Source organism: Notolepis coatsorum (assembly GCF_963971535.1).
Source record: "Notolepis coatsorum genome assembly, chromosome: 4".
Taxonomy (NCBI): domain Eukaryota; kingdom Metazoa; phylum Chordata; class Actinopteri; order Aulopiformes; family Paralepididae; genus Notolepis; species Notolepis coatsorum.
This window is the reverse complement of record NC_140168.1, coordinates 96241112-96259663: the sequence shown is the minus strand read 5'-3', so window position 1 is coordinate 96259663 and position 18552 is coordinate 96241112. Positions and strand designations below refer to the sequence as shown.

Here is an 18552-nt window from a genome sequence, read left to right as displayed (position 1 = left end):
AGAGAGACATGCATACACATACAGACTTCCAGACAGACGGGTTGCAAGAGGTCGCAGTGTTTCCCACAGGTTTGCAGGTTATTGGTGGCAGGTTGCAACAGGCAGTAGGGTAGCGGGGAAACACCGTGGACATTATTAATGCATTATTATTAATGTATTATTATTAATGTATGGGAAACATGGAGCTGGTCCTCAAGCTCGGCTGGAATAAATAAACTGCACAGTTGACAGTATAAATCCTCTATGTGCATTTGGTGACACATGTCACTGTGTAATGACAGCCCTCAGTGCTAAGAGCAGCCTCCCCAGGACCGCTAGCATCATGGATAATCTGCTTAACTGTTGGGCTAAAAGAATAGGAGCTTCCGTGCTGCTCAGCGAGACCTTTAGACAACGACAAATACAGACGGGAAGTTAGACGGGCCGAACATTGGGCACAGACAAACACAGACAGACCGGGTTAGACACACAGACAGACAGACCGGAAATTAGACACATACAGGTTTAGACAGACATGCACAGACAGTTGGCCAATCGGGGAGGGGGAGAGAGAGAGAGAGACACACACACACAGAGAGAGAGAGATAGGGAGGGAGAGAGAGACACACAGAGAGAGAGAGAGAGATAGGGAGGGAGAGAGAGACACACAGAGAGAGAGAGAGATAGGGAGGGAGAGAGAGACACACAGAGAGAGAGATAGGGAGGGAGAGAGAGAGACACACAGAGAGAGAGAGAGAGATAGGGAGGGAGAGAGACACACAGAGAGAGAGAGAGATAGGGAGGGAGAGAGAGACACACAGAGAGAGAGATAGGGAGGGAGAGAGAGAGACACACAGAGAGAGAGAGATAGGGAGGGAGAGAGAGACACACAGAGAGAGATAGGGAGGGAGAGAGAGAGAGAGATACACAGAGAGAGAGAGATAGGGAGGGAGAGAGAGAGAGACAGAGTGAGAGAGAGAGAGACACGCGCAGACAGACATATAGACCAGCTGTATATAACGACGGTCCTCCTCAGTGGGAATAACCCTCCAGCCTGGTGGCCTCTTCCTTCACCCCTGCCCCCCCCCCCCCCCCCACCGCTCGTTATGTGTGAGGAGCGTTTAACCCTTTCACTGCCACACTACCAAAGGGTTAAACACTACAACCAGTGTTGTAGTCGAGTCACCAAATCTCGAGTCCCCACAGTGTTCGAGTCCGAGTCACCAAAGAAGAGCTCGAGTCAGAGTCGAGTCCCCATTATTACCCTAGTCCGAGTCCAAGTCATCAAGGTTGAGTCCACTCCACAGATGATCTGTTGAAGTTTGAGGTTGTCCCGGTCTTCTCTTCAACAGTTAGTTTACATATCGAACATCTAGCAGTGCTCCAGCTGCAATTTGATGTAAAAGCCTTGTAAGTAGGGATGTCCGATATTATCGGCCGACCGATATTATCGGCCGATATCGGCAGTAAAATGTGATATCGGAAAATATCGGTATCGGTTTAAAAAAAGAAAAAAAACAATAACAATATTTGTTATATATATATCCAGTGAAATGATTAGTTACCTGAAATTATTCCGTTTTTTGGGGTGGGAAACCCTGCATATATCGGTATCGGTTGATATCGGTTGATATCGGTATCGGAAATTAAGAGTTGGACAATATCGGAATATCGGTATCGGTAAAAAAGCCAATATCGAGCATCCCTACTTGTAAGCAAAGCGCACGATTCGGGGCGTCTCTTTAGGCATCTTAATGGCTGAACATGAGGGTATCGTCTCTTTAGGCATCTTAAGTGCTGAACATGAGGGTATCGTCTCTTTAGGCATCTTAAGTGCTGAACATGAGGGTATCGTCTCTTTAGGCATCTTAAGTGCTGAACATGAGGGTATCGTCTCTTTAGGCATCTTAAGTGCTGAACATGAGGGTATCGTCTCTTTAGGCATCTTAAGTGCTGAACATGAGGGTATCATCTCTTTAGGCATCTTAAGTGCTGAACATGAGGGTATCGTCTCTTTAGGCATCTTAAGTGCTGAACATGAGGGTATCGTCTCTTTAGGCATCTTAAGTGCTGAACATGTGGGTATCGTCTCTTTAGGCATCTTAAGTGCTGAACATGAGGGTATCGTCTCTTTAGGCATCTTAAGTGCTGAACATGAGGGTATCGTCTCTTTAGGCATCTTAAGTGCTGAACATGAGGGTATCGTCTCTTTAGGCATCTTAAGTGCTGAACATGAGGGTATCGACGTGAATCCACATGTGGGTGGCACACACGTGTCTGCCCTTGCACAAAATGAAATGATGTTACGTATTAATATAGCCATCACACTATCTTATGTCAAATGATTGGGGCCTATTACACTTTTTTTTAATAAATAACTATTTATCAATTAACAAGTCCGAGTCCTCGGTCTGCACCTTCCGAGTTCAAATGCAGCCAACAACGCTCGAGTCCAAGTCGAGTCACGAGTCCTGAAAATCAGTCCAGGACTCGAGTAACTACAACACTGACTACAACTGTATTACGTGGCCCATAATAGCCCCCTACAGCTTAGCCAACGTTAACAGCCTAATTTAAGCGGTTTGTTCCAAAACACACTGGAAAGTGAGCGTTATCTCTCGTTTATCATTCCCAAGTCCCAACTATATTCCAAAGAAACAAACTCATACTTCAAAATGTTAAAAAGTTTGGTAAACAAAAGAGTGAAGATATCCAATAACGGTGAAGATACCCAATACGGACGATTCTCTGTTAGGGTTCTGTAGTAAGTTTTATGCCTGTAATAATCGTGTAAAAGAAGACGTCACCTTTTTGTAAACGGTGGATTTGTCATTTTGGAATAATATGAAAAAAAACTCCATTTAGAACCGACTTAACGCAGAGTGGAACCGGCTGTGCCGATAAATCTGTGTTATTACACTTCCCCATTCCCCTCGGTAGCACAGCCATTAACGGCAGAGAATAACCATTCTCCTTCTGTCACTGTGATAACCTGTCGATGAGGCGCCCCGGTGAAATTAAACTCTTCATTCACGCACCGATGAACGGCAGTTTTGGGGTGAAACGTTGTTCTCTTTCTTCTTCTTCTCTTACATTGTTCTATAATGAACTCGCCCGTTAATAGTCTTTGTCATAAGAATAGTTTTGCTTTGCCTCCTGAACTAGACTCGGACTGGACGGGAACTAGCCTCCTATCAGATGGTGGACTGGATGAGAACTAGACTCCTATCAGATGGTGGACTGGATGAGAACTAGACTCCTATCAGATGGCGGACTGGATGAGAACTAGCCTCCTATCAGATGGCGGACTGGATGGGAACTAGACTCCTATCAGATGGCGGACTGGATGAGAACTAGACTCCTATCAGATGGCGGACTGGATGGGAACTAGACTCCTATCAGATGGCGGACTGGATGAGAACTAGACTCCTATCAGATGGCGGACTGGATGGGAACTAGCCTCCTATCAGATGGTGGACTGGATGAGAACTAGACTCCTATCAGATGGCGGACTGGATGGGAACTAGACTCCTATCAGATGGCGGACTGGATGGGAACTAGACTCCTATCAGATGGCGGACTGGATGAGAACTAGACTCCTATCAGATGGCGGACTGGATGGGAACTAGACTCCTATCAGATGGCGGACTGGATGGGAACTAGACTCCTATCAGATGGCGGACTGGATGAGAACTAGACTCCTATCAGATGGCGGACTGGATGAGAACTAGACTCCTATCAGATGGTGGACTGGATGAGAACTAGACTCCTATCAGATGGTGGACTGGATGAGAACTAGACTCCTATCAGATGGTGGACTGGATGAGAACTAGACTCCTATCAGATGGCGGACTGGATGAGAACTAGACTCCTATCAGATGGTGGACTGGATGAGAACTAGACTCCTATCAGATGGTGGACTGGATGAGAACTAGACTCCTATCAGATGGTGGACTGGATGGGAACTAGACTCCTATCAGATGGCGGACTGGATGGGAACTAGACTCCTATCAGATGGCGGACTGGATCAGCACCGTGGTGTTAGCGGTGCCGCGGCCGCGTTGGTTCTGGCGAGCGGAGGGTTCGCGGTTCAAGGCCGGCCGGAGGAACGGGTGCTGCTGAGTGCGGAGCGCCTCCCAGTGGCCAGTTACTGGTTATACCATGAATTAGCGCTGCTCGATTATGGCAAAATCATAATCACGATTATTAAACACCATTACTCGATTACATCATATGGCGAAGATTTAATTAGTTTGACCTCTTCTTCTCGACCAAAGGGCTGCCTTTTCAAGTAACTGGAGGAACCCGCGGCCATGGCTCCCTCAGCATGAGGGGGGGGGGGGGGGGGGGGGGGGGGGGGGGGCTGTGAGCAGGAAGGGTGCGCTGCATTTACAAGACAAAATGAGAGCAACATGGCATACGTGGTTTATTTCGATTATCTTGTTTTCATGATGGTGGGAACTGGAAGCGAATATCGTAACTGAAAGTGAACCTGGATGAATCTCCAAGAGCCCTTGGGTTACTGTTGTGTCCCATCCCTGGTTCCAGGGCCCTCAACCCCAGAATGAGACCGGAAAAGATACAGAAAATCACCCGTCCCATTCCTAACGACACCTCTAAACGCTGCCAACCTATTAGTAGAATGTATGTTTTAATGTATTATTGTTTGCGTGTGTTCTTTTTAAATATCTATCTTGTAGTCGCTGTGTAAATACTCTAGTATTTCGGTCTTATAAAAGTGCCATGTGTGTGAAATAACCTTGAACTTGGAGCGGTCACCCCTTTCCAAACCACAGCGCCTTCAGCCCTTTGTGAACTACCTCTCTGAGTGCTTTGCTGTTGATCTTATGTACATTGCTTAATGGAAGCGTTGTGGGTCACTGCAGTCTAGTACAAAGAATTTTATTTCCCCCGTCTATAGTCTTACTCTTAAGTTTAAAATCCACTTTTCCTTCTTAACTTAAGAAGAACTCTTAGTAGTATATGCTGGGAATATACCAACATCACCTGGCTGCTGTGCAAGTGTAACCCTATGGCGTTATTGTAGAATAATTACTTTCCAAATAATGGATTGTCCAAACGTCGGGTTATAATATTAAAGTGTCCTTTATATAGAAGTTTACCGGCGCACATTACATTTCTCTAGTTCACCTACCTCAATCAATATAATCGGACACAGCTGGTTACTAGGCGCAAGGCATTCTGGGACTTGTATTTCTACTAACAACACTATTCCAACCTTGCTTTAAAATGTAAATAATAATTAGGGATGCTCGATATTGGCTTTTTTACCTATACCGATATTGTCCAACTCTTAATTTCCGATACCGATATCAACCGATACCGATATATGCAGGGTTTCCCCCCAAAAAAACGTAATAATTTCAGGTAATTAACATTACATATCTCTTGCTGTGGAATTAACACAACATTATGCATACTTTTGACAATAAATAAAATCAGAATTTGTTCTTACTTGCTTGGGTAAATAAAGGTTCTAGAAATGTAAAAAAATTATAAAAAATTTGGATACCGATATTTTCCGATATCACATTTTAATGCCGATATCGGCCGATAATATCAGTAGGCCGATAATATCGGACATACCTAATAATAATCCATATTAACATATATGAAATATAACTCAACATTAATCATGTAACCTGACCTATTAAGTTACAACAGTTATACCAACTCCAATTGGATTTCCCAGTCATGACCAATCTCTCCGTACATTATATGCAACAGCAGTATTTCCGAGTGTGGTGTGAAGCATGTCTGCAGAAATCTTCCCAATCTCACCTTCACCTGTTTATTATGTGCATTTTAAAAACATATCCAGGAACTCTCACATTGCAGTCTTTGAAGTGAGAGTCTCTCCCGCTCTACATGGAGCGAGGCGGGCAACTTGGAATACTGGACGCTGTCGGTCAAGGAGGAGAGATGGGGGGGCGGGGGGGCGGGGGGGGGTGCAGCGCTCTCCTCAGGTCAAAGGTCAAAGATCTCTCCTCTACTCGGCCTGATCTAAAAACATGGCTGACGTGTCAGTCTGTCAGCCTTCATCGTGAACGGGATAACAATGTGGGGTCCAGTGTTCCTTTATTGATCCCCTCGGAGAGATTCAGGTGCCGTATCAATAATGGGGAGGGGGAGGGGAGATACAGGCAGGAAAAAAGTAGAACATAATAATAATATTAATAATAATACTAGTAGAAAGGCTGTATATATTCGATCAATAATTATAATTATAATAATAATAATAATATACATGGTATATATAGTGGTATATATAGTAGGAACACATTTTTTGCTCCCGATCATGTGATTTTGAGTAACTATCTACCGATACCGATCATTCTTGATCCGATATATATATAAAAAAAAATAAATAAAAAAAAAAAAAAAATTTCTCCCATCCCAATTTCGCCTCACCAATTCTCCCTTCAATTCTCCCCTCCCCTGTCTCGAACGTTGCTAGACTATGCCTCCCACTGGTCGGCTGCAGTGAGGACCAAGCCTTGGATCACGTTATTCAAGCGAGGCATTGTAACCGGAATTGCAACCGAAAAAACTGAATGATGATTATGATATGCAATTTAAAACCAAAACTAAGGCCTCAGTATGAGTTTAAGACGTGAACATGGTCAAAATCACGTGATCGGATCGGGACATCCCTAATATATAGTAATAATAGTATACATGTTATATATGTTGGTAGCATAATGGCAATTAACCCTTTCACTACCACACTACAGAAGGTTAACCCCTTCACTACCACACTACAGACGGTTAACCCCTTCACTACCACACTACAGACGGTTAACCGTCTGTAGTGTGGCAGTGAAAGGGTTAACCTTCTGTAGTGTCGCCGTGGAAAGGTTAACCCTTTGGTAGTGTGGTAGTGAAAGGGTTAAGAGTCAGACCGTCCTAACAGTTCTCTGAAGTTCTCCAGCTGTTAGTTCTCCAGCTGTTAGTTCTCCAGCTGTTAGTTCTCCAGCTGTTAGTTCTCCAGCCGTTGGCAGCAGTCGGCGCCCCCACGGTTCTTCTGGAGCCTAATGGCTCCTGGCATGAAGGACCGGCCGAGGCAGTGTGTCGTGGGGGGGGGGGGGGGGGGGGCTGAACGTGCTCCTCATCTTGGCTAGCTCCTGGGAGGGATTTTCCAGTTTATTAGCGTCCAGCTTTCTCCTCATGCCCCTCTCTGCCACCACCTCTAGTTTGCCCAGCTTGACTCCCAGCATGACCACAGTGAAGAAAAGGACACGGGTGGCTACAGACTGGCCTCGGTCCAGCCGCGTCGCTGTGAGCTTCTCCGCTAGTCGCAGAGGCTGGGGGGTAATTAAAAAACATGATACTGACTGAGCTGTGGGGTCTCTCCAGGTGTGTGTAGCAGCGTTTCCGTTAGCCGGTAATTACCGGTATTTGACCGGCAAAATCTGTTGAAGTCCGACATATTTAATCTCTCCGGTCATAGTGTCCGGTGAAAATAGTTCTCTCTGGGCACAGTTTGATTATTTGAATTGTATTTGGATGGGCTGGAGTTGGGTGGCCTATGCGATGAACGAAACAATCATTGCGTTTGTTGTCGTTGCTTCGCTCAGCGAGAGCTTGCTGCTGGATTTGCGGAAGGCATGCAGCTGCAGACCCACAGAACCCACCAGCTTTGCTGGCACAGTGCGGTCCCCAGACCTGGAAAGCTGCTCTGCGGGTCTGCAGCTGGATGCTTCTTGCAAACTAACTGCGGCCGGCTCGCGCTGATAACAGCTTTCATTGTTGGACCGGCTGCTTGGTGGAGCAACGATGAAACGAATGTAATGAATCGTTCGTCGCATGGGCTATTTAATTTTGGCCTGTTTTGGTACGGTTCGGGTGGTCAAGTTGTGCTTGGAGGGAGTTGTTTTCACCGGACATTATGACCAGCACCAAGTCGTTGGGAGGTGGAGATATACATCACGCAAACCCACGATAATGTTGCCGTCTCTCTCTGCAAAATTTCTCAGTTCTTCGCTTGATATAATTAATACAAATGTCAAATATAACGGAATTCGTTAGCTCATAAAAATGTGATTATAACAGACTGCTGTTTAGTGTCGGACCGACTGCCCACATACGCGGTCTATTTTATTTCAAGTCAGCAGCAGCACGGAGTATCGAGGGACTTATTTTATTTGGAATATATTAATGACTATACGCAAAAGTAGCCTCGTTTTAAGTAATAATATTATAAATCTACATGCCTTGAGGATGACATTCTTTATATAGCCTATATCAATTGTTTTAAAGCTCAATAAACTATGACCGGAATTAATCTCATTTGTCCGGTAGATTGAAATCTTGCAGGTCACGGAGACCGGCAACAATTTTTTCTAACGGAAACCCTGGTGTAGACTCTGTGGAGCATGTAGGTGATGGTCTCTGCAGGTGTGTGTAGACTCTGTGGAGCATGTAGGTGATGGTCTCTGCAGGTGTGTGTAGGCCCTGTGGAGCATGTAGGTGATGGTCTCTCCAGGTGTGTGTAGACTCTGTGGAGCATGTAGGTGATGGCGTCTCCAGGTGTGTGTAGGCCCTGTGGAGCATGTAGGTGATGGTCTCTCCAGGTGTGTGTAGACTCTGTGGAGCATGTAGGTGATGGCGTCTCCAGGTGTGTGTAGACTCTGTGGAGCATGTAGGTGATGGCGTCTCCAGGTGTGTGTAGACTCTGTGGAGCATGTAGGTGATGGCGTCTCCAGGTGTGTGTAGACTCTGTGGAGCATGTAGGTGATGGTCTCTGCAGGTGTGTGTAGGCTCTGTGGAGCATGTAGGTGATGGTCTCTCCAGGTGTGTGTAGGCTCTGTGGAGCATGTAGGTGATGGTCTCTCCAGGTGTGTGTAGGCCCTGTGGAGCATGTAGGTGATGGTCTCTCCAGGTGTGTGTAGGCTCTGTGGAGCATGTAGGTGATGGTCTCTCCAGGTGTGTGTAGGCTCTGTGGAGCATGTAGGTGATGGTCTCTCCAGGTGTGTGTAGGCTCTGTGGAGCATGTAGATGATGGTCTCTCCAGGTGTGTGTAGGCTCTGTGGAGCATGTAGGTGATGGCCTCTCCAGGTGTGTGTAGGCTCTGTGGAGCATGTAGGTGATGGCCTCTCCAGGTGTGTGTAGGCCCTGTGGAGCATGTAGTTGATGGTCTCTCCAGGTGTGTAGGTGATGGTCTCTCCAGGTGTGTGTAGACTCTGTGGAGCATGTAGGTGATGGTCTCTCCAGGTGTGTATAGGCCCTGTGGAGCATGTAGTTGATGGTCTCTGCAGGTGTGTGTAGGCCCTGTGGAGCATGTAGGTGATGGTCTCTCCAGGTGTGTGTAGGCTCTGTGGAGCATGTAGGTGATGGTCTCTCCAGGTGTGTGTAGGCTCTGTGGAGCATGTAGGTGATGGTCTCTCCAGGTGTGTGTAGGCTCTGTGAAGCATGTAGGTGATGGCGTCTCCAGGTGTGTGTAGACTCTGTGGAGCATGTAGATCAGGGGTTCTCAAACTTAATATTTTTTTTTAGGAATTTAGGAATGGTTGTGTGATAGAAATATTATCATGTCATTATAGATTTTTTTTTTTTTATCGACTTTTTCTCCCCATTTTCTATTTTTCTCCCATCCCAATTTCGTGTTTCCAATTCTCCCCTCCCCTGTCTTGAACATTGCTAGACTATGCCTCCCACTGGTCGGCTGTAGTGAGGATAGAAGCCTTGCATCACGTGTCCCCTCCGGTACACGAGGAGGCAGCCTGTCGCATCTTTTCACCGCAACAGCCCGATCTCTCAGTGGCGAGGAGTAACGCGTGGGAGGCTCACGCTGCCCCCGCTACTTCCTGTTTCCGCCGTACCGGCGCCACCCAACCGACCTGTAGGAGTCGCTGTCCACAACGTCCAATCCCCACCCACCGGCTTTCCCACCCTCTAACACTGCCAATTGTGTTAGTATGAACGACTGGCCAGCCGGTAGCAACACCGAGAGCTGGGCTCGATACCAGCGTCTCCTGCGTTAGTGGCGAGCGCCTTGCCCACTGCGCCACTCAGCCGCCCTATGTCATTATAGATCTGTGTTGAAATACATATTCTATCTCTTGATAGCCTTGACTAGTTTAATATGATCAACTAGTAAACTAGCTACAGCCCAGACACTAGGCTACAGTCTCCTCAGTGGCTCTTAACAACAAACCAAGGTTGAGGAGATATGACATGGCCTTTGCTCCAGTTCTAGTGTGTCAGCCATAACATAGGCTATAGAGAGTCAATCTTGTTATTCATTCTCTCACTAGGGCAATTATTTGTTTACCTTTCTTGTCATATCTGGTATCTCATGTACGTCATTTCAGTATGTATTTAATCTTAAGTTCTGACCAGAGTTCTTTGTCACTTTCTGGTCCGACGCTTTGTGTACGACACACGTTGTCTCTGATGATAAACTGATCTCTGTGGAAGCAGAAATAAACTAATAAACTATGTTCTATATTTCTATCTACAAATGACTCTTATCTGAAATTCCTACAGCTTACTGTCGTGGCTCATTTAAATATTCCACAACAGTAGCTACTGCTTGCCACACACCGGAGGCTCTGCCAAGCGAGGTCTGGAGACATTCACAGTAAAATAATAAGGTACTAAACTCCAATCCACACATCCGACCAAAACAAGAAATTGCAATGTGAAGCGGGGCTCTTTTGCCTAAGGTCGCTGTTTGACAGCATTACAATTCTACCTTTAATGGACTTCATTTTCCGCCGACAGTCACAGATTGATGTGCCGAGCCACCGGCTCTGGGACCGCGGTGGAAACGACAAGTTATTCCTTTAACTTTATTGTGCTCTGTTCGACATTTTCAACGAATATATTGTATTCGCTGCCGTTTGTGACCTTTCTATTTTCCTTTTGATGCGTCAAGCCGTGGGTCTAGTAGTGTGCCCACACTCTAACGGTATCCAAACGGGCACGCCGCAAATACATTCCCAAACTGACACAATAACACATTAATAATGTGTCGCCTTGCGTGTACACAGTCGTTTTCTACCGCTCGACTGTGGGTATTACTCCACTGCTGCACCTGCAGTAAACACCGCTCTTTCATCCCTCCGCGTTCTCAGGGTCCTCTCTCACAGCTGCTGCGTGGGCAGAACGTGGCGCTAACGGCCGCCCCCCCCCCCCCCCCCCCCCCCCCCCCGGTGACGGGTTCAATTCCACCTGTGGATTTGCCAACGGGAGAAACCATAATAAATATTGTCCGACTCTGTGCTCATGCTCCTCGGAGAAGCATACAGTACCTTTCTCGTGTCGAGGAACGCCCCAGATACACACGCCGGGCCGCCGCGTTCCCCCGCTTTGAGAACCTTTTCTCTCCCACACACACCCCTCGTTTGAGCAGATCTGTGTTCGATGCGATTTAGTCTGGAGTTCCGTGACAAGAATCTATAGGTCTGCTACTGTAGGAGGGGAGAGGACGCTCGAGACCGCTCTTCTCATCGGGGCCTAACTTCCAATCCATGAAACAATAGTCGAAGAATTAACCATTCCTTATTTAGCTAGGGAATCCAAGGAACACCCCCCCCCCCCAGGGGACCCCCCCCCCCCTCCCAGGAACACCCCCCTGGATGATAACCATTGCTGCTGAGAACAGAGGAATATATTATCATGTCATTTTTCCAGATCTGTGGAAAGGAATGTGTGAGAGTGCTCTGTCTAAGTCAGAGAGCAGCTATTTACCTCCATTCATCAGCTGGCCCCACCGTGTTGCACAACACCTGCCCCTCCCCCGAGGAATGCGTCCTTCACTCCGTGTTATTACAGAGAGTGTTTGGCGAACTGTTCGCCCGGTCCAGGGCTGTGATGATATGTAACGCCTGCGCCTAGAGACACGGCGTGACGTGGAGCGAAAATAACGACTTGAGCGGTCAAATCAACAAGTCAGTGCTCCAGGAAGCGGCGGGCGGACTCCCCGTCGACGTTTTTGACAAATTGGTCCTTTTTCTCATCAACTCCGCGAGGGCGAGTGTTTGACAAATAATTGGCCCGTATGTTTAGGTGCTATAGAATGTGTCAAAATTTCAAAAAGGTGGCGCAGTGGGCAAGGCGCTCGCCACCAACACAGGAGATGCTGGGTTCGAGCCCAGCTCTCTGCGTTGCTACCAGCTTGGCTGGTCGTTCATACTAATATAATTGGCAGTGTTAGGGGGTGGGAAGCTGGTGGGTGGGGATCGGGCGTTGTGGACAGCGACTCCCTACAGGTCGGTGGTGCGCCTGCGCAGTAGAATCAGGAAGCGACGAGGGGCGGCGTGTCCCTCCCACGCAGGACCCTCGCCGCTGAGAGATCGTGCTGTGCAGGTGAAAAGATGCGACAGCTGCCTCCTCGTGTACCGGAGGGGACACGTGATGCAAGGCTTCGTCCACATTGCAGCCGACCTGTGGGAGGCATGGCCTAACAGCGTTCGAGACAGAGGAGGTAGAATTGGACGATACGAAATTGGGGAAGGGAAATGGGGAGAAAAGGTAGATACAAAAAAAAAAATTCAAAAAGAAAATGCAATTATCTGATTATCTTAAATTTTTATTGAACATTTATAGACCAAACAACACAACTTATACAATAACATCAACAACACTATTAAACAGACATAAATAATAAAGAAAAAATGTAATACCCAAAAGACGAAAAATTAAAATATACTGACTTAAGCAAATATTCACATACATAAATAATGAAGTGGAAAAAAACATAAAACAATTGTCATATCTTAAACAAAAATAAAATTAGAAAACATTAAGTGTGTGACATGGTTTCAGAGACCCTCTTTGAACCTCTTTCCTCCTTTACCCTTCGCCTCTTGTGATGTATTTGGTTCTTCCTCTGTGATGTCGTTTTCGTTCCCCCTTGTAATCCTCCCACTTTCCCCATCTACCGCACGTGTGTTACCCGTCTGCTCTCATACCGGAAGTCCCTCCGTCTTGATCTTAAAGGGAACACGCCAACTTTTGAAAAACGGGGCTTTTGAGGTGATTTATTTTTTTCATATGGTATATACAGGGTCACAACATGTACAGGAACGTTTTGGAGTTGTATTTGGCGTGTATTTCATGACTGTTGGGAACACTTCCAGTGAATGACGCTAAGCTAGGCTGACGGTGCGGCTGTTCTCTAAGCCTAATGCATGCACAGAGAAGAAAAGGGTATCTGCTTGTCTAACTCCAGGGCAGATGGCAAATAAGCAAATTTCCCAAAAAGTTGGCGTGTTCCTTTAAGTTAGCCTCTCTGTTTATTCATGTGACGGGCGGTTGATATGTCGCTAGCGTACCATATCCATACCATACTATCCTACACACCCGGGGACATCGTGCGAGCTAGCCGTCGTCCTGGCTACTCTGGCCTGTAAGCTAGCCGTCGTCCTGGCTACTCTGGCCTGTAAGCTAGCCGTCGTCCTGGCTACTCTGGCCTGTAAGCTAGCCGTCGTCCTGGCTACTCTGGCCTGTAAACTAGCCGTCGTCCTGGCTACTCTGGCCTGTAAGCTAGCCATCGTCCTGGCTACTCTGGCCTGTAAACTAGACGTCGTCCTGGCTACTCACGCCTGTAAGCTAGCCGTCGTCCTGGCTACTCTGGCCTGTAAGCTAGCCGTCGTCCTGGCTACTCTGGCCTGTAAGCTAGCCATCATCCTGGCTACTCTGGCCTGTAAGCTAGCCGTCGTCCTGGCTACTCTGGCCTGTAAGCTAGCCGTCGTCCTGGCTACTCTGGCCTGTAAGCTAGCCGTCGTCCTGGCTACTCTGGCCTGTAAGCTAGCCATCATCCTGGCTACTCTGGCCTGTAAGCTAGCCGTCGTCCTGGCTACTCTGGCCTGTAAACTAGCCATCATCCTGGCTACTCTGGCCTGTAAACTAGCCGTCGTCCTGGCTACTCTGGCCTGTAAGCTAGCCGTCATCCTGGCTACTCTGGCCTGTAAACTAGCCGTCGTCCTGGCTACTCTGGCCTGTAAGCTAGCCGTCGTCCTGGCTACTCTGGCCTGTAAGCTAGCTGTCGTCCTGGCTACTCTGGCCTGTAAGCTAGCCGTCGTCCTGGCTACTCTGGCCTGTAAACTAGCCGTCGTCCTGGCTACTCTGGCCTGTAAGCTAGCCGTCGTCCTGGCTACTCTGGCCTGTAAGCTAGCCGTCGTCCTGGCTACTCTGGCCTGTAAGCTAGCCGTCGTCCTGGCTACTCTGGCCTGTAAGCTAGCCATCATCCTGGCTACTCTGGCCTGTAAGCTAGCCGTCGTCCTGGCTACTCTGGCCTGTAAGCTAGCCGTCGTCCTGGCTACTCTGGCCTGTAAGCTAGCCGTCGTCCTGGCTACTCTGGCCTGTAAGCTAGCCGTCGTCCTGGCTACTCTGGCCTGTAAGCTAGCTGTCGTCCTGGCTACTCTGGCCTGTAAGCTAGCTGTCGTCCTGGCTACTCTGGCCTGTAAGCTAGCCGTCGTCCTGGCTACTCTGGCCTGTAAACTAGCCGTCGTCCTGGCTACTCTGGCCTGTAAGCTAGCCGTCGTCCTGGCTACTCTGGCCTGTAAGCTAGCCGTCGTCCTGGCTACTCTGGCCTGTAAGCTAGCCGTCGTCCTGGCTACTCTGGCCTGTAAGCTAGCCGTCGTCCTGGCTACTCTGGCCTGTAAGCTAGCCGTCGTCCTGGCTACTCTGGCCTGTAAACTAGCCGTCGTCCTGGCTACTCTGGCCTGTAAACTAGCCGTCGTCCTGGCTACTCTGGCCTGTAAACTAGCCGTCGTCCTGGCTACTCTGGCCTGTAAGCTAGCCGTCGTCCTGGCTACTCTGGCCTGTAAACTAGCCGTCGTCCTGGCTACTCTGGCCTGTAAGCTAGCTGTCGTCCTGGCTACTCTGGCCTGTAAGCTAGCCGTCGTCCTGGCTACTCTGGCCTGTAAGCTAGCCGTCGTCCTGGCTACTCTGGCCTGTAAGCTAGCCGTCGTCCTGGCTACTCTGGCCTGTAAGCTAGCCGTCGTCCTGGCTACTCTGGCCTGTAAACTAGCCGTCGTCCTGGCTACTCTGGCCTGTAAACTAGCCGTCGTCCTGGCTACTCTGGCCTGTAAACTAGCCGTCGTCCTGGCTACTCTGGCCTGTAAACTAGCCGTCGTCCTGGCTACTCTGGCCTGTAAGCTAGCCGTCGTCCTGGCTACTCTGGCCTGTAAGCTAGCCGTCGTCCTGGCTACTCTGGCCTGTAAGCTAGCCGTCGTCCTGGCTACTCTGGCCTGTAAGCTAGCCGTCGTCCTGGCTACTCTGGCCTGTAAGCTAGCCGTCGTCCTGGCTACTCTGGCCTGTATTCATTCAACTGGAGAGTTAGAGTTAGACCCCCTTCTTCATTTTCTAAGAATGACTGAAAAATACCCACCCACCCACACGGTATCAGCAGAGGGCCCTGCACCAGTCTGTGGTTGTGTTGACTCAGTGAGTCAGAGAGAGACTGGAGAAACTGCTTCAGGTAGCTGCTGGGTCAAAACCAGACAAGAAGTAACAGCACCGCTTCATAGTTCCTGCACGCTGCTGTACACAAACACACGTACACATATACACGCACACGCGTGTGCGCACACACACACAGGGAACAATACCACGGGCGCGCAGAAACTCCCTTGCAGTAATTGGGTAGCGATGTGCAGACATACTCACATACGTACTCTCTTGAGAGGGAGGGAGAGGGAAAGATGAATATAGTGAGGGAGGAAGGGAGGGAGGGAGGGAGGGAGGGAGGGAGGGGGGGAGGCAGGGAGGCAGGGAGGGAGGGGGGGGGGGGGGTGCGATGGAAAGAGGAGGAGGAGAGTATGGACCATGAGATAATGAGAGCGAGGGAGGGATGGGGGGAATAAAATGCGGAGATGAGGAACAGGAGGAGAGAGAGAGAGATGTGGAAAGAGAGAGAGAGAATTGGAGGAAGACCGGAGGGATGGGGTGTGAGGTAACGATCCAGTGCTGAATCTGAGGGCGAAGCATAACGGCTTCAGTCTGCAGGCCAATCTGATTCCTTTCTGAAATCACATCTTTAATAATCTTCCACTGTTTATTTGCAAATGATTAGATGGGATCTGTGTGTCCCAGACATCTGCAGGCCCAGGGCTCTACAGTGCGACCGTTTCACTCGCATTTGCCACCTAAAAATTGATTTGTGCGAACCGGAAAAATTATTTATGAGCACAGTGTGTGAGTAATCGCTTTTTTTGTGTAGTGGGGGCGTGTCGATGCGCAATTGTCATTTCATAATAGACACAGAGCAGCGTGGACCGTACGTTTTCAATGCGTTGCTGTGATAACGACGTTAGCTACCATTAGCGGTAGCTATCACCGCTACGTAACTACGCAACGTGTGGCGCTAACATCATAGCCGCCAAAGCTGCTTAATCTTTCCAGCGGGCGTCGCATCAAACATACGTCATCACCTAGCGACACAATGATGATCTTGTTAATTATGCTACACATTCCTGTAGCATAATTAACAAACCACTACACTAACGTTAGCTAACTCGCTACAGAGTTGGAAACGTTAGGTAACAAAAGCATATTATTACACTAAAGTAAAGATTGTACTGTTAGACAAATTGACAAGTGACGCAGAACGCACGTTGGAATCCGAGCGGCCCGAGCGGCCAGACTGACGCTGTGGAAACACGACTGGGATCGCATTTCAGAACCACCTCCACATGGGGCTTGGATCGGATTTGCAAAAATCACATTTCATGTAGTTTTCTTTGCTGTCCAGATATGCAAAAATACGGATTTGGGCTGGCAGTCTGAAATAGCCAAAGAGACAGAAGGGATAGATAGATAGATAGATAGAGATAGAGCGATATACAAATAAACAGAGATAGAGCGATATACAAATAAACAGAGATAGAGCGATATACAAATAAACAGAGAGAGCGATATACAAATAAACAGAGATAGAGCGATATACAAATAAACAGAGAGAGCGATATACAAATAAACAGAGAGAGCTAGACAGACAAATAGATAGATAGAGATAGACAAATAGAGAGATAGATAGATGGATGGATGGATGGATGGATGGATAGAGACACATAAACAATAGATAGATATACAAATAGAGAGAGCTAGACAGACAGAGAGAGATAGATAGATGGGAGGAGTAACAATGGCTAGAAAGAGGGCGGGAGGCAGGGAGAGAGAGAAAGATGGAGGATGAATTGCAGAGGGTAGAGGGAGAGGGAGGGAGGGAGGGAGATAGAGGGGGGATATCCGTAGGTGGAGATGGAGTGGCTGAGGGAGAAAATAAGGGGTTGATGGAGGAATACAGGGAGAGAGAGATAGACGGAGGGAGGGAGGGAGAGGGGGTTAGGGAGGCTCACACTGCTCACTCCCAGGAGACACTGCTCTACCTGCTCTCCACAGCCGTTGCTATGACAACCAGCATGGCTGCTGCTGTCACAGCTTTATCTCTCCTCCTCTCTCTCTCTCTCTCTCTCTCTCTCGCCCCTCTCTCCTCTTTCGTCCTCTGTTTCCTCCTCTTTCCCGGTCATTCTGTCCCGGTCTGGTTCTCTCCTCTCGATCCTCTCTCATCCACACAAGTGTATTGTTTCATTCTGTTTACTGCCCCTGTTTCTTCTCTCCTCCACTCTTTCTCTCTCCTCCACTCTTTCTCTCCTCCACTCTTTCTCTCTCCTCCACTCTTTCTCTCTCCTCCCCTCTTTCTCTCTCCTCCACTCTTTCTCTCTCCTCCCCTCTTTCTTTCTCCTCCACTCTTTCTCTCTCCTCCACTCTTTCTTCTCTCCTCCACTCTTTCTTCTCTCCTCCCCTGTTTCTCTCAGTCTCTCCTCCACTCTTTCTCTCTCCTCCACTCTTTCTCTCTCCTCCACTCTTTCTTCTCTCCTCCCCTGTTTCTCTCTCCTCCACTCTTTCTCTCTCCTCCCCTCTTTCTCTCTCCTCCACTCTTTCTTCTCTCCTCCCCTGTTTCTCTCTCCTCCACTCGTTCTCTCTCCTCCACTCTTTCTCTCTCCTCCACTCTTTCTTCTCTCCTCCACTCGTTCTTCTCTCCTCCCCTGTTTCTCTCTCCTCCACTCTTTCTTCTCTCCTCCACTCTTTCTTCTCTCCTCCACTCGTTCTTCTCCTCCCCTGTTTCTCTCTCCTCCACTCTTTCTTCTCTCCTCCACTCTTTCTCCTCTCCTCCACTCGTTCTCTCTCCTCCACTCTTTCTCTCTCCTCCACTCTTTCTTCTCTCTTCCACTCTTTCTTCTCTCCTCCCCTGTTTCTCTCTCCTCCACTCTTTCTTCTCTCCTCCCCTGTTTCTCTCTCCTCCCCTGTTTCTCTCTCCTCCACTCTTTCTTCTCTCCTCCACTATTTTTCTCTCCTCCACTCTTTCTCTCTCCTCCACTCTCTCTCTCCACTCTTTCTCTCTCCTCCACTCTTTCTCCTCCACTCTTTCTTCTCCACTCGTTCTTCTCTCCTCCACTCTTTCTTCTCTCCTCCATTCTTTCTCTCTCCTCCACTATTTCTTCTCTCCTCCACTCTTTCTTCTCCTCCATTCTTTCTCTCTCCTCCACTCTTTCTCCTCCACTCTTTCTCCTCTCCTCCACTCTTTCTCTCTCCTCCACT

General features: G+C 48.3%; 1 protein-coding gene across 1 annotated transcript in view; it reads left to right on the top strand.

The window, feature by feature from the left end:
* Positions 1 to 18552, top strand: part of sdc3 (syndecan 3) — a 130648-nt gene that overhangs the window by 4986 nt on the left and 107110 nt on the right.